Below are 17,420 nucleotides of genomic sequence, written 5' to 3' on the forward strand. Positions count from 1 at the left end.
CGTTTTTCAGAAAATGTGACATTCAAAATTTTTATTTCCATTTTTTATTTTTATGGGAGGACTCTAAGATATAATCTACTAGCTCATACTCTGATTTCATGCACTTGACATTGTTTTTTCTTTCTCAAAAAAACAATGTTCACCAAAGCTTTGTCAATAAGAGTTTCTCTTTGGACAATAAAATATATTCAATATTATTATTATTGATGATGTTAACTTATCAGAAAGCAATGTACCCAATTGCAGAAAATGTTAACATTTCTCAGTTCTACCTTGAAATTCCATTAATACAAAATATTAACAAACATCAAAGTGTGTGAAAATAATTGAACTATGGAATCATTAGACATTGATGTGTTCTGATATATAAGACATGATTTTCTGCATTCAGTCACGATATCAGTGATTTTGTTATCCTTTTTTTTATTTTACGAATTTATTTCTACATGCTCACATAAAATGACTAAAGTGGAGCAAAAATAATAAATGACAAAATAAAAAAAAATACAGTTGGAATTTTTGGCAAAAATATTGTTAATACTGCCACTTGTCAATCTGTTCAGTTTTCACGCTTTATTTACATGTAATGATGAAATAATAATAATAATAATAATCTGAGGATACACTACAAAAACACACTTTTGTCTATTTTCCATGATATTTCTTTATTGTTGACTAGTTTCGGCTATTACACCATTTTCAAAAGCAACTGATTACATTTAAATTTGACTAGTTTATACCTAAGTTGCCTATCCTATCATAAATAATTTGGTACCTTCATTTTGAATACCTGTAATATCCATGAACATAACAAAACAAAGCTTTTGATATAATGTAGGTTTTGTGAACTGGATTATAGATTCAGGAGAGGACTATTATTTAGATCAAGTTGTTCGTTGAGGACAATAGAATTTGGATTTTTCTTTGACTTGTTTATTTCCATAGATTCCAACAGATTCATCATTTTCCCTTTTTCGCACGTGTGGAGGATCTTCACATTATCTCTATCTATTTTATGTTTCGAATTTCGAGATAGACATAATACTAACCCATATGTCAGCAGTGAAATCTGTGAACTGTTCAACACGTGTTTAAAACAAAACTATTTTAAATTCAATAATACATTTCGTATACAAAATTCAGGCCTACCGATGGGATCACCGATAAGTCCGTTACTAGCTGATATCTTCCTGAACAATTTAGAGAATAATCTAATTGAAATTCCTCAATAGTCTACAGGATAAGATCAAATTCACCGTAGAGACAGAAGAGAACAATGAGATACATTTTTTAGATCTGACGATATCCAAAAACAATGATAAACTTGACTTTAACATTTTTCGAAAAAATACATTCACAGATTGCACAATACCTCTTTTAACCCTATTTTACAGAAATTGTCTGCATTCAGGTCAATGATACAAAGGGCTTTCTAGTTAACAACATTATAATGAAATATCAACAAAAATCAATAGTTAAAGAACTGTATACAATTTCCACAAGACCAGAACACAAATATGTTAGTATCAATTATGCCGGTAGAATATCCAAGAATATTAAAAATTATTTCTCAAAATTCAATCTACAAACATCCTACACATCCAACGGAAATTAAGGAAACAGATTATTTAATGTCAAACCTGAATTAGACAAAGGAAAGAGATCTGGTATATATCAACCAGAATGTGGTGAATGCCCCGCCATATATACAGGCCAAACTGGTAGAAATAGTGATACAAGGTACCATGAACATGTCATTTCGGATAAAAAATCATTAATGTACGAACATCTTCAAAATTCGAAACATAAAATAGATAAAGATAATTTACGTGCGAAAAAGGGAAAATGATGAATCCCAATGCTATCGTCCTCAACGAACAACTTGATCTAAATAATAGTCCTCTCCTGAATCTATAATCCAGTTCCCAAAACCTACATTATATCAAAAGCTTTGTTTTGTTATGTTCATGGATATTACAGGTATACAAAATGTAGGTACCAAACTATTTATGATAGGATAGGCAACCTATTGGGCGCCTCCCCAGGTGGGTCGCCGAACTCCTGATCAGTGGCAGAAACAAGTAGGGTGAGGTGAACTAAAACTCCGCAAAAGCCTTTGCAGAACGTGCCACCGTGGACCAACCTACCCAAGCTAAGGTGTAAGGAATCGTGCCGACAGCTGAATGCCCGCAGGGTGATATGCAGTCACGAACGATCCCCTTGGGAAACTGGACGAAACCTCATTGTAATCAGCCTCCCTCTGGTAATGCGGGGGTCTGTCAGAGGTGACCAACTCTTCCCTTACTCCTCGTGCGAGCACTCATGAATGAAACAACAGAAACAACAAAAACAAAAACCAATCCCGAGACTGGACAGAAGTGTCCACCTCAATATGGGGATGAACAAAAATGTCCTCCCCAATCTACTGCTTGAAATGAGGCTGGATATAGCAGATCCCCTCCAACAGCAAAGGCACTTCCTGCGGCGGACGCCAAAAGCTCCGCCTTGAATAAAGGCAAGGAACCGGCTGTCCCTGCAGGAAAGCTCCCTCACTTGTACACCTTCACGGAGGGAACCCCAAGAAGACTGAAGAAGCCACGCAATGACATTAACATCGCTGCACCTTCAAAAACCTTCGCGGAGGCCACCGTGAGATACCTCAAGGTTGCCAAAGAGAGTGTGTATTCGGCGAGTCTTGGCCTGCACCTGCCAATATAAAAGAGATATCTCCTAGTGACCTGTCCACCTTCCTGGAAGGGACAGGGTGGACGATGACCTAGGAGGACAACTCCTCGGGAGGATGTACAATGGGTCACATGTGGCCTAGGTGCTGTGGACTTACACTCACCCTCTTTACTCTACAGATACCAGAAAATATCAACTGAATCACTACATGGAATCAATACGCTTGAGATCTTGAAAAATCACTAACAAGAGAAAATCGGGAAGCAAAATGATTGAAGTTTCAAATGGCATTATTCGAGCTTTGGAGTGAACTGGGGACGCCTATGGCGTCGATTGGCAGAGCATGAAAATGTCGGAGATCAGATAAATATCAGTCAATACGATTGAAATAGCAGTCGCGCACATTTCTCTCATAATCCACGACAGAGGTTTTCTAGATTCGCACCAGGGGATCAGGAATCGAGTCGGATCTATTCATAACGTTCGACGTATTTTGGGCCATGGAATGGTTCCTTTCTATTCGTGCAGAGCAGTTCTGAATCACAAATGAGGTTGTGGTCTTGAAGAAATGGGATAATTTTTTTTGAAAAGCTGCCCACAGATATTTTACAATTGAGTGCTAAGCATCGCACGTTGAGAGATAGGACCTCAGTAATGCGTAGTTTGCACAAGTTTCGACTTCTGCGGCTCGTCGTTCTCGAACGGGTGTCAGCTAGTCGATGGAAAAAGACATACACGAATCATTTTGTGAATTTTCATGAATGAATAGTGATTTATTGTTGTCTACAGTGAGTATACTGATCGACTAATTTTTTTAGTGACAAAAAATTGAGAAAGTCAAGAGAACAAAAATTCTCAAGATATGAATGAGCTCATCAGTGAAAAGTAAAATTGTATATGTGAACATTTTTACTGGTTTTTACTTCAAAACATTTGTTGAAATACTCTTTCGAATACGCAAAATTTCACGACATTTATATGACCTCTAAGGATTTTCTGAAATTTTCCGCCTCTTTCTACCCCGGTGTCAAGAAGGGGTTTCCATATAAAATAACAGTTGACCTTGAAATTATTTTTTGATGTGGAACAAGGTCAAATATAATTCAAACGTTGGATTTTCAGTTGAAAGTTGCTTAGGGATACGTTTTTCAAACAGCTGAATAATAACAGGCTAGTTTCGAAACAAAAATAATAATGAAATATTGTTTCCTGAATTCTGAGGGTGTGAGGATTTTCGAAACAAAAAATATATTTTTTTATGCTCATGAAAATATTCCTCAATTATAATCTGAAATTTTCCACTTTCAATTTCCGATTTCAAATTTTTTGAAATCTAATTTCCAATTTATGATTTTGAATATTGAATTTTCAACTTTTTATTTTTAATTTTCAATTTTTAATGTTTTTTTAAATTCTTTAATTTCAATTTTCAATTTTTGAATTTCAATTTTAAATTTTCGATGTTTTATTTTTCATTGAAATTTTTTGTTTTCCATTTTTCATTTTCCATTTATATTTTTTGATTTTTGATTTTCAATTTTCAGTCTGTGGTTTCTAATTCATAATTTCTGATTTAAAATTTTTAATTTTCAAGTTCTAATTTCCAGTCTCTAATTTCTAAATAATTATTTCATTTTTAATTTTTTTTTATATGTAATTTTCAATTTCTAATTTCCAATCTCCAATTACCAATTTATAATTTCTGATTTCTAAAATCTGATTTCTAGTTTCTAATTTCTAATTTTTCATTTTCAATATCTGATATTTAATTTTTTATTTCTAATTTCCAATTTCCAATTTCTTATTTATGATTTCAAGTCTTTGATTGTTCAATTCCTGATTCGTAATATCTAATTTCCAATTTCCAATTTCTAATTTCTAATTTCTAGATAACTTTATTGAAACAGCGATAAAAATAAAATAAAAACACCAATAAAAATTAATTGGCGCTCCGGGGCGACTTCATTGATTCCAGTGGCGCATTTGCTTTTTCAGCTGCAGGAAATCCGGAAAAACCTGCAGCACCCTATATTTTGTTTTATAGATCAAGATCTTCAGATGATGTGGTGCTGCAGGTTTTTCCGGGTTTTCCTGCAGCTGAAAAAGCGAATGCACCACTGGAAACAATGAAGTTGCCCCGGAGCGCCAATTAATTTCAATTGTTGTTTTTATTTGATTTTTTATCGTTATTTCCAATTTCTAATTTTTAATTCCTAAGGTATGATTTCTAATTTCAAATTTCTGATTTCAAATTCCTAATATCTAATTTTCAATCTCTAATTTCCAATTCCCAATTACAAATTTGACTAATTTCCAATATTTAATTTCCAATTTCTAATTTACAATTTCTAGTTTCTGATTTTTCAATTCCTAATTTCTGATTTTATTTCTTAGTTTTTGATTTTTTTATTTCAATTCCATATTTCTTGTTTCCAATTTCTAATTTCTAATGTCTAATTTCTAATTTCTAATTTCTAGTTTCTAATTTCTAATTTCTAATTTCCAATTTCCAATTTCTGATTTCTAATTTCTAATTTCTAATTAGAAATTTGACTAATTTCCAATTTTCGATTTGTGATTTATAATTTCTAGTTTCTGATTTTTCAATTCCTAATTTCTGATTTTATTTTCTAATTTCTGATTTTTTCATTTCAATTTCATATTGTTTCCAATTTCAAATTTCTAATTCCCGATTTCCGGTTTCAAATTGCTAATTTTTAATTTTCAATGACTTCAAATTCAGTTTCTTATTTCTGATTTCTCATTTCTAATTTTTAATTTCCAATTTCAAATTCAAAGTGGATTCGGTTCAATGCAGCCTATTGACACAGTACCTTAGTGTTCGTTCTGTTTTATTTAGCAACTTTTACCAACTTTTGGACACTCTGAAGACTCAGCTACACCTAATCTAGATTGGAACATAAACTCCTCCTTCTCGACAGCCATTCCATGTGCCTCCTGAAATAAATTCCTAAAAATCCTGCAGAGTAATGCCGTGTTTTAATTACCTTTCTGGTGCTGGCGTTGGCGATAAACAGAATAACAGGCGGGCAGGTCGCGAGTGTCGAGACAAGTGTTTTTTCTGTTATCTATGCAAACGAAATGTCCTAATCTCATGGGTTCAGCCCGAAAAACATTACTCTTAGATGAAAACAAGGGTCTTTTTATGTTTGCGTAATGTAATATCTCCATTCGGACAAAAAATTTGCATGTTTCGCTGCTGAACAACTCTGTCTGAATGTGATTATGTGATGCGAGAGTTGGAGGGTGGAGAAGTTGTCAACTCTCGGAAATGTTGAAAATTTTTCGTTATGAATATAAGCACATGCGAATTTTCTACTTCGTCAACGCAGGTTTTGGTGAACTGAAGCAACTAGCATAGTCAAAGTATCCATAAATATATGAAAGTTCGAAACCAATCAAAATTTTAGAATATAAAATAAATGTATGACAAAAATGTGCACAATTCGAAACAATTTTATAGCTGACAAAAATTTCTTACAATTCATCGATGTGACAAAAACTTATAATTACTTCAAAAAGCATCTAATTACAATCAGACAGTGGTCAAAACGGCTAGACCTCTTCAGGTATATGAGAAACTGTCTTCTGCTCATCAAATGACATCCTGAGTTCACGGTCTTCGAACAGAACATAAAACAGTACATAAAACAGTACCTGACTTACAGATATCTCCAATATCTTAATCAAGACATAATACCAAACACTTCTTTAAATCTCAATACTATTAGGGTAACAGAATATTGTATCCATTGTTCTCTGTTGTTGAATCACAGGATTTGTACATTCCCTTCAAGTAAGAGAATAGCTTCGGCTGATCCTTCATGAAAGAAAGAAACAGAATTCCAAGAAACTAAAGTCCAAGTATTGAAGGGATGAACGAGGTAATGATTGATGCAGTCCTCAGTCATATCAGGGGATATAGAACAATAAATGATCACCAAAATGATTTTCACCACCAAGGATGAACAGGAGGTCTTCTAGATTGCTCACTATCTTCATTATATCTGAAGCTTTGGAACCGACCAGAAGGACAATTTCTCATGCTGCAGATGTAGGGACCGAAGGACCAACGTAAGTTTGGGTCAGAAGTGAGTGGGTCTATTCAACCCTCCACCGCAACCCGCAAGGGTTTATTGTGGCTCACACCTATTCAAACTGGACCAAATACACCCAGCTTCTTAACGAAGTCTATTAGTTTATATGGTGAGTAGTCTATCAGGTCAGATAGTAAGTGTGCGGCTCTTGCAAAATCTGAAAACCTGGTTTGGTCCCCAGCGGGGCAGGCACAAAATATGTGCTCTGCTCTGCTGCTGCTGCTTGCAGCCTCTACTTTGCAAGGCCAGTAAGGCCAGGAATCCAGATCAGAGAGAATTTGTTGAGACTTTTCATTGAGGAGAGTCGTTTTTGGCAATTTGCTACCAACTTAGACGTTGCTCGGTCCGAAAATATTTTTATTGACTTGTGTACGACGTTGAATTCTACCAATTTCTCCGCACACAATTCAATAGCATAGATTTTCACTTGAAGTACAGTTCCACAGGTCCCTAGGCAGGTTGATATCTCTGTCCAGGGTCTGTGTCTGAAAACACCTACACCAGAACGTGAAGGTGTTTTTGATCAATCTGTGAACCAAAAACAATCTTGTAAATATAATTAAAAACCAGCCAGTCATGAACTAGGTATATATTGAATATTAGAATTCGATAACGAGCTTGATATCTGTCAGGACAACCAATACAGAGTGCTTGATAAAATATACTGAATTTTCAACAGAACATTTTTCAGAAATTTCGCTGAAGCAGTTTTCAATGAGGCATAGAAATGACAGTTTTTCAAAATTTCTTCCCAACCCACCAAAACAAGTTGCAAGTCAAAGAAGCAACAAATTTTTTAGTGTGTGTAAATACAAAGACAATTAGTAAAAAATTGATGAATTTCAGAACAGGAATTCATTGTATTATCAATGACGAGATTGATAATGTTTTGAAAAAATAAAACTACAAGATACGCCGAGCCGCCATGATATCTTGAACGCCAATCATAGCGAATTACGTCACGTTATAGTAAACCGACGAATATGATATCTTGTATAATACAGCAGTTATACTCGACTCTAGTTTTTTCTGTTCTATGTTCAATTATATGCCTAAGTTATTGTTCTATGGGTTGTTTGATGAATGAGTCATTGGCAACGCTGTTGAAGTGGTCATCTTAAAAAGTGATGTATCTAAAGAATGAGTCCTGGATTTGGATTGAAAGTGAAGTCATCAGAAAAATTGTCTAAGGTCATTTTTTGTCCTTGTGTCGGACATAACGGTCTATTAGTTTATCACAAATTTTTGGGTTAATTCACCCCACTAATTGATAAGATGCGTTTAGTCGACTCATTTTTTATGACTGCCAAAGTACGATCCCCTTCTCCATTCCACAAACAAACAATGAGGCTATTTTTTTGTGTCACTGATAGCGGGAACGACACCCCTGTTTGCCACATATAAATCGGAGTCTCTTTTTATCCATCACCATTAGCATCATCTCCATTCACTGCAACTATTGTCCGTCCCATTGAGACAGCTGTAAAGTCGACGTCGTCCATTAAAAATGCAAAAGCTCCCAGAAAACTATCCTGCTATTCGGGATCATGCAGTGTATTGTTGTAGAACAGCGGGAAGCCGAATGTATCACGGCGAAAGAGTACGTAGTATTTCATTATCGTGTCTTGGCAGTTAGCAACAACAAGCTCTCGCAGTGGCGGAGTTTTGTACCAAAATTATTTTTTAATTTTCGTACAAACAATCGATAATCATGAATATACGGAGAAAGTAGGGTTGGGATTCTCTTTCCTTTGGAGATTTTTGTTTTGTTTCGAAACCATTTATTGCACAGATACAGATATATACACATACACACATATGATTTGAAAGTGCTTATATATTATAACGACAAGGAGTCACATTGTCTGCTGCATAATTGCATATCTAATCCATCTAGAGGAAATTCAACTTGCCTCTAAATCTTTCTGTTAGAGAGAATATTTTGAAATGAATGATTAGAGTACGGGGAAACTTATGGATTGTTCGAAACTTTGTGCATTATCTTCTTTTCTTGCAACTCGAACACGTCGGTTTTTCATGTCCATGCAAAGTTATCTCTCTTGCGAAGGAATCCAAGCAATGAGATAAAATTGCCAGTTCTTCGAAGGTTACTGATGAGTATCCAATGAAATTATCTACAATTTTGGAGTTATTTCTACTCAAATGAATCAGTCATGACTTTTTTGCTTTTTCGGTGTCGCTCAATTTTTGTCTGTGATCTCCGTTAAGATCGGTTCAGGTTTCTCATTAATTCTATTAACGTCATCATGTAAACCTTCTAAAAGACAACGAAAGAATTCCTGAGCATCTTGATGCGCATGACCCATGAATCGAAGAGCAAAACTCTGAATCAGACTTATGACGTATATTATGGAACATGTGAATTATTCGCTTATGGGCAACGAAGACCCATCACAATTATTGTTGCATCTACTCAACAGTTGGGCTGAGAGGTTCCTAGACAGACATAGAAAAACATTTTTTTCGATAAAATTTTCGTTATTCAATATAGTTGCCTGCAGGGGCAATTCAATGTGGTCATACAATTTTCAAAGTATGATTTGTCTTCAGCCTTGTCAATAGGCCTCAGTTCTGATAATGACCTCTCCATCGGTACTAAATTCCTTTCCAGTAATCTTTCTCTTGAGCTCTGGGAACAGAAAAAAATCACTGGATTTCAGCTCTGGATAATACGATGGATGTGTAAGTAATTCGAAGTCCATTTCATGAAATTTTGCCATCGTTTTCATGGATTTGTTACATAGCGATTTGTCCTAATGAAACGACTCTTTTTTATTCTTCAAATAGGACAGTTTTTCTGAGATTTTGTCCTTCAAGCACTCCAATAACGCCATGTGACGTTGATGGTTTCAGAGAGAGAGTAATAACTGAACAATTTTCAGATATTTACGATCATTTGTTAAATTATTCGCATAAATTATATCAACTTCACTTTCATTTGTTATTATTTGATACAAAAATTCAAAAAAAAACACAGAAATTTTCATTTTATAGCCTAATATCAATTTGAATAATGATCTGTCCTTGCTTATTTCATGAATGTTCCTATCATCCAAGGGTTTGCAATGGAAATATTGATCCAAAACAAATGAATGCATATCTTTTGTTGAATTGGCAAAAGAGCGTAATTTCAGTGGCCATTGTATGAATGAAAATGCGTTTTTTGTCCCTAGATTTCATTTTTCATGAATACTAACAACAAAATATACGATTTCTTTTCTTTCCAGTCCCCCTCAGCAACATCCATCGATAACCTAACTGTTCTAAACCTCAGTGGGGGATAACATTAATCTAAATAATGGCCGATTTATGAAAGAGATGTTTGGAGATGTCAGACCTAATACGACAATGTGTGAATGTGATTTTCTGGTTATTTCTCAACGTGGTTGGTGGTTGCGCAGGACGGATGCCTTGTCTATTGTCACAACCCACTATTTAGCGACCCTACCTACCTTTTTCATTCATCGAAGATGGCTTATTTGGCAACTTTACGTTACAACTGTATTTTCCACCAATAAGAGGACAAAAGATCGTGTTGAAGATGTTTTATTCATGTGTACAATTGATTGTACTGGGTTGAAGTGAGAGATATGAGGCGACGGGGAAGATATTGTTGTTAGAAACCCTCAGAGGGAGAGAATATCAATGTTTGTTGAATGGAGCTTGGCGTAATAGGAAATAAAATGCAATTCAGTCTACTGAATAGAGTTTTGGTATGCAATGTTTTGAAAACATATAGACGGATAGATATTTTTAATGATCAAAAACCAAACAACTTTGGAGTGACAAGATAGGAAGTACATATCGTTGTGAAAAGTTCAAAGACCAAAACTATTCAACGAAAGTCATTTTTTGTGGAGGAAAAAATCAGTTTTTATCGACCTTTTTTTGGGTAATTGTTACCTTCCACAATCTGAAAAAATATAAAAATTATAATGGAGAACTTCATACAAGTGTAGCAGGGCAAACTTTTTAGTTTACCCCGATAAGTTACTGCGTGAAAATCAAAGTATTTTGCACAAAGAAAAATCTTCTATTTATCAGTAACTTGTCGTATTTCACAATTTTGCCTATCAAAAAAATTATTAAGAAAGTATACTTATCTTTTACGTTTCGGAGGCCAAAATCTGCCTCCGTCTTCAGAAATGGATAAAAATTCGAATATATACGCAGTTATTCCTTTTTTGAGAGCTTATTTCTTTACTTCTTCGACAGATGTCAAAGAAGTTTTGAAATATGAAATTATGTCAATGTTATTGATTGACAACTGAAGTATTCGATGTAATACAAGGTACTCTCCGATATCAGTTTGTTGCCATTTCGCCACTATCCAAAGTTTTCTTCAAGATGGGTAGCCAAGTACGGTCTATTTCTAAGGAGCTATTCGAGCTCTCCAGACATGAGAATATACGCTGATTCTTTTAGCTTACGTCTCTTAGAATGGGGCTCATTGGTAATCTTTCTTGTCCTATTCCATTCCACCCGATGTTCACCGTCTGATTTTAAAATGTGTTCTGATAATTTTGATCCTGTCAATTGTCTATTTTTTATATAATCTCGATGTTCATTCTCACGCACTTTCAATGGTCTTGAGGTTTCACCAATGTAACTTTTACCACAAGAACAAGGTATTTTATAAATACAATTTTTTGTTTTTTCTTCAGTGTTGTTGGGTTTTGTATGAGTGAGTATAGATCTCAGTGTATTTCTTGTTCTGAAAGTAGTTCTAACATCATATCTATTTCCAATTCGTCTTATTTTTTCAGATAGTCTTGGAATGTAAGGTATAACGTTAGTTGCAAAAGGTGTCGTTGGATGTTGAGTCGGTAATTGTTGAGTTGGATGTTGTTGAATTTGTGAAGCTGTTTGTATGTTCGTTTGGATTTTAATTGACTCTTTATTTTCTATTGAATTTATCGTTGAATTTATGAAAGAATCTGGATAAGCGTTATCTTTCAAAACAGATTTAATTAATGATATTTCTTTATTGAGATTTTCAGTTGAATTGGATATCATTTTAGCTCTTTTGAGAAGGCAATTTATTATACCTTTTTTAACACTCGCATGATGATTTGATGTATAGTGGAGATATCTATTTGTATGTGTTTTCTTCCGATAAACATTTGTATCAAGTTGATCTTCTCCAACATTACATCAAGGAAAGGGAGTCGACCATCTTGTTCAATCTCTATTGTGAATTTTATTGTCGGCTCCCGCTCGTTGATATAATTCAAAAAAGTATTCAGGTCATCGTTGTTTCTATTCCAAATAGCACAAATATCGTCAACGTATCTCCACCAAACTTTGGGACCATTCTGATAAGTTTCAACAAAAGATTCTTCAAAATACTCCATATATATGTTACTTAAGATGGGAGATAAAGGGGAACCCATAGCCATGCCAAATTCTTGTTGATAGAAATCATCTCTATATTGAAAATAGGTTTTGTCTATACATAATTTTAAAAATTCTAATATAGAATTAACATCCAACTTCGTTCGATGTTTTAAAGTTGAGTCATTTTCCAACCTGGATTTGACAATTTGAAGAGTTTTATCAACAGGAACATTCGTGAAAAGACTTTCAACATCAAGAACAAGTTACTGATAAATAGAAGATTTTTCTTTGTGAAAAATACTTTGATTTTTACGCAGTAACTTATCGAGGTAAACTGAAAAGTTTGCCCTTCTACACTTGTATAAAGTTCTCCATTATAATTTTTATATTTTTTCAGATTGTGGAAGGTAACAATTACCCAAAAAAAGGTCGATGAAAAACCAAAACTATATAAACAGGTATGTCTCTGTTATGATCAAAACGCAATCACAATGCATTTCACAGTGATCATGGGCAAAACTGTCATTGAATTCCACAACTGAAATATAAATTATCACCTCAAATTATGAATATTAAGTTAGCTGATTATTATTTTTAAAAAAACCTGAATTGATATTTCCACGTTGATTGTTGTCAAAAGAAAACGTATGTCTATCATGAACACCTCCAATTTTCCGAACATTAGTTATTGTATGAAGGCTATTTTCCGAGTTTTCGTCTACTGCTGCGGTAGACATTTTGAAAGGCTATGTGGTAACGGTAACTGGTGCTCTGGTTCTTATTCCTGTTGTATCCAACACATTAACTACTATTTCCGTACTGGGTGCTCTATTTATGTCGTTCTTGATTACATTACCTGTACCGAATCTTGGTCTACACCTCCCGATATAAAGGGATGTCTCCTAATGACCTGTTCATCCTGGAAAGGACAAAAAGGATGTGGCATAAGTGTTGTGGAACTCACTCTCCCTACTCTACCTATACAGATATCCCTAAGCTTTTGAGTCTCTATTGCCTCTCTATATATTCTTGGGTAGTAGTTATGGGTACTGTCGAGTATTACGTTGCTACTTTGATTAACAATCAGTTGGAAGCATAGTAAGTCTGGAGAGTTGATGAAAACCACTTACCAAGATCAAAAGTTACTGCCAGTATCGTCTATTGAAATTATCCCTATGCTTTCTAATCTCTATTGCGCCTCTTTATATTCAACAATTAGTTGGGAGCATAGCAACTCTGGAGGGTTGATGAGAACCACTTACCAGGATCAAGAGTTACTGCCAGTGTCGTCTACTGAAATTATCTCTATGCTTTTGAATCTCTATTGCCTCTCTTTATATTCTTGGGTGGTAATTTTGGATATTGTCGAGTATTACGTTGTCTAACAATTAATTGGGAGTATAGCAACGTATAGCAACTCTGGAGGGTTGATGACAAGCACTTATTAGGATCCAGAGTTATTGTCAGTGTCTCTATTGCGTCTCTATATATTCTTGGGTGGTAATTTTGTATACTGTCGAGTATAACGTTGTCTAACAATCAGTTTGGAGTATAGCAACTCTGGAGAGTTGATGAGAACCACTTACCAGGATCCAGAGTTACTGTCAGTGTTGTTTATTAAAATTTTTCCTATGCTTTCGAATCTCTTTTGCCTCTCTATATATTCTTGGGTAGTCATTTTTGGTACTGTAGAGTAATACATTGTCTAACAATTACCAGGATCAAGACTTACTGTCAGCGTGGTCTATTGAAATTATCCCTATGCTTTTGAATCTTTATTGCCGCTCTATATATTCCTGGGTAGTAATTTTGGGTACTGTCGAGTATTCATCATTATTTTGTGTTACAAGTTGGGGGTATATCAACTCTGGAGAGTTGAAGAGAACCACTCACCAAGACCAAGAGCTACTGTCAGTATCGCCTATTGAAAATCCCATGTCGCAAGTGGTTACCTTCTCGTTCTGTTGAGATGCTGACTATTTTCTTTCCTCGGCAACCTAGTCTTTTCCATTTCTCCACCGGAAAATCTCTTTACAGCTGTCTAGAATCGAGGTACACTAAACGAGCGATCCTCGAATCCGATGGGGTTGATGTCGATATGTAGTGGCGGTGGCTGCATTCAGTTTCGACCGCTCTACACGCTGCTGAAACCCGCCCTTTTCCTGTAAGATGAAATCACTCCTGATTACCTCTCTCCCATCGTTTGTTATCCCGACGATTCGCTGACATCAGGTTCGACAGTTCATTGTTCGTGTAACATATTGGTTGGAGTAGTTCGATTTCTATTCGGGAGCGATAGGCCAGTCGATTTTCCACTTACGTTTTCTTTCCATGAAGGAAGTGCAGTGGGAAAATTCCTTGTTTGGTTCATGTATGTAGTAGCATTTCAGAAAATTTGTATTTGTATAGAATTTTCATCAAATTTTCAGGAATATCTGCCTTAAACAATCTGGAGAAAATAAGAAAGATGGTTGTAAGCTTTGCATTAGGACTCCAAAGATCATGTGTAGACGAAACCTATTTTCTCTTCGAAGATGAATAGAAATTTGACATGTTCCTTTTCTCTCATCACCAGTAATATGAGAAAGGAACATTTCCAAGCAATTTTTATTGAATCTGACCAAAACGCTTCGAATGTGTCGTGCATATATATTTATGGAATGTTCTCCATTCCCCAAGTTAATTCCTGGATACCTTAAAAACATTACTTGTCACAAAGTTGGATTGAAACAAGAATACAACCAGTTACCAATCTCAACCCTGTTTTTGGGCGAGTTCTTTAGCCTCGGCCCTTTCGATCTTGGCGATACGAGCTGCGAATTTGGAATCAAACAAACCACCAACCCAGTGTCTCTTGATTTTGTCTGAGCGGCCATTAAAGTTGGTTTTGATGACTTCCACAACCTTGTTGAAATTGAACCTGTCACCAGAATCAACCTGGATAAGATCTACTGCAGTGCAAGTTTTGCGCCGCATCAAAAGTCCCAATCTACCATTTCCTTTCACTATGCAATATAGTACATCCATTTTACTGCAGAGGGCGGGTAAGAATAACACCAACTCACGTTGTAGGCAATCACTACCAACTAAGTTTTCTTCTGTTCAATGAGTGTAGTAACGGTATTAGTCCCAGCCCTTAGGGTGTTGGGCCTCTTGGTAGGGGCTTCTTCTTTCTTGACCAGTTCAGCTCCAGCTTCAGTCTTCAGTCTATTCTTTTTTTGGAGAGCCGTCTTTGGTATGCACATACTAGTGGACTTTGATGTAGTTTCCTCATAGCGCTAGTTCCGATCAAAGATACAATACGACTAATTAGCAAAGTATAACCGTCGTGATATGCCATGATGGTGTCTACGAGTTTGTATCACATCTAAACTCCATCGACACAAAAATCAAATTTATAATGGAACGAGAAACCCACCTAGAGGTGTTAAAATAACGGTTTTGTGTTGGGAAAAAACTCCGTATTCATTACTACACCAAAGGTTCCAAACAGTGCATCACAAGAGTGAAAATGATACATTGGGCACACTGGTGTACAGAAAACAGACACACAGACAGGTACCTGAACAAAAACTCTAACAACCAGCCACAACAAAAGAGAAGGGTGACTGATAACGGATTTCTTGTAGCTGCGGGTTGGTCTACATTGGAACCATGGAAAGAAGTGTAGGTACCCTTCTCTCTGACCAGAAGAGAAATTGTCATCTGTAGCTGAACATGCTCTCATCAGAGAAGGTATTCACAATGTTTACAGATGATACCACAGTTACAGTCACTGGACACACCATGGATGACGTGGCAGTCAAAAGTAGTAGCATTATTAATGAATTCTCTTCTTGGTGTAGTCTTGGCTAGTCTTGAACACCTCGAAATCAGTGACAATGAACTGTTCTCTATTGTTGAAATAGATACGTGACATGCAGTAAGATTCTTGCAAACAATTTTGGATGAATCCTTGCATTGAAACTCTCATAGTGATGGTGTTCGCAGGAAACTCAATAAAGGATTCTTTGTAATGAATCAAATGAAAAACTGTGTAGATCAGAAAAGTCTGATGAGCATCCACAATGCAATAGCTTCCTCACATATTTCCCTGAATATCATGTCTAGGGGTTGTGGATCAAATTTCAACACTATGATCATAGGACAGAAAAGTATACTGAGACTAATTTTTGACATGAAATATTGTGAAAGTTGTAAACCATTATTGATAAGAATGAAACTGTTGTCTGTCCCAGCACTGTATATTTTCAAATGTGTAGTTTTGTCAGGAAAAAACTCACAACTCTCACACTTAGTGGATCCTTTCACATTTCTCATACTTGTCAGGAAAATCAATTGAGAATACCCCCCCACAGGACACACAATTCCAAAAATCACCCCTCTATAGTGAAATCGTCCTGAATGATGAACTGCTAATTTCGATGAAATCTTTGAAATTTGATGTTTTCTGTTCTTTTCTTAATAAGTCTAATTAGTGTAATTGTATGCTTTCTGTTTTTTATTGACTCACCATATGTACTTATTGTACCCAATTGACGAAAATGAATAATTATTATTATCATTATTATCATCATCTCATTCGAAGATACAGTAATACTCGATAAAGAGAGGTAATAGAAATTCAAAAGCACAGGCAATAATTCTAGTAGAAGAAAAGAGGAAATGAAATTCAATGAAATCTGGCTCCCTGTCCTCAGAAGTACAAAAACTAGTCAGGTATTCCAACTCCTCTAATTATAATATAAAACTTGTGTTGAATACTAGAGTTGTTCACGTCGCAACGACGGGAACAACAACTCGAGCAGCAACTCAAGCACTACGACTTCATCTTTGTTCATGTCTGCCGCAGTAGTTGACAAAAGGTCAGGCATGAAAACCTGCAGACCACGGCCTATAAACCCGAAAAATAGCTTTCACACAATTATCTCAAAGTTATATATTTTGGCAATCTATGATTTTTTTCTAGATTATTTTGAACACGGAAACAGATTCGGTTTATTCATTTCAGCGCAGAAACTCTCCAGGTTAGACTTAGTGTGCTTTTACTACATTTATATACATTTTCCAATGAATATTACTGTTGTTCCCAACACGAAACCGTTATTTTACGACCTCGACACGTGTTGCGAGCACCAAGTGATCATCTTCAAGAGGAAGGACTTCAAGTGGAAGATCAGTTTGATCTTCCTCTTGAAGATGATCACTTGGTGATCGAAACACGTGTTGAGGTGTTTAAATAATGGTATGGTGTTGGGA

General features: G+C 35.5%; 1 pseudogene; it reads right to left on the reverse strand.

The window, feature by feature from the left end:
* Nucleotides 1–14,915: 14,915 nt before the first annotated feature.
* On the reverse strand, nucleotides 14,916–15,406 carry LOC111507706 (large ribosomal subunit protein eL8-like; annotated as a pseudogene).
* Between the last annotated feature and the right edge of the window lie 2,014 nt (nucleotides 15,407–17,420).

Source organism: Leptinotarsa decemlineata, unplaced genomic scaffold, assembly GCF_025532065.1.
Source record: "Leptinotarsa decemlineata unplaced genomic scaffold, Ldec_3_MD MMD2_tig00001719_RagTag_RagTag, whole genome shotgun sequence".
In the NCBI taxonomy this organism is placed as follows: Eukaryota; Metazoa; Arthropoda; class Insecta; order Coleoptera; family Chrysomelidae; genus Leptinotarsa; species Leptinotarsa decemlineata.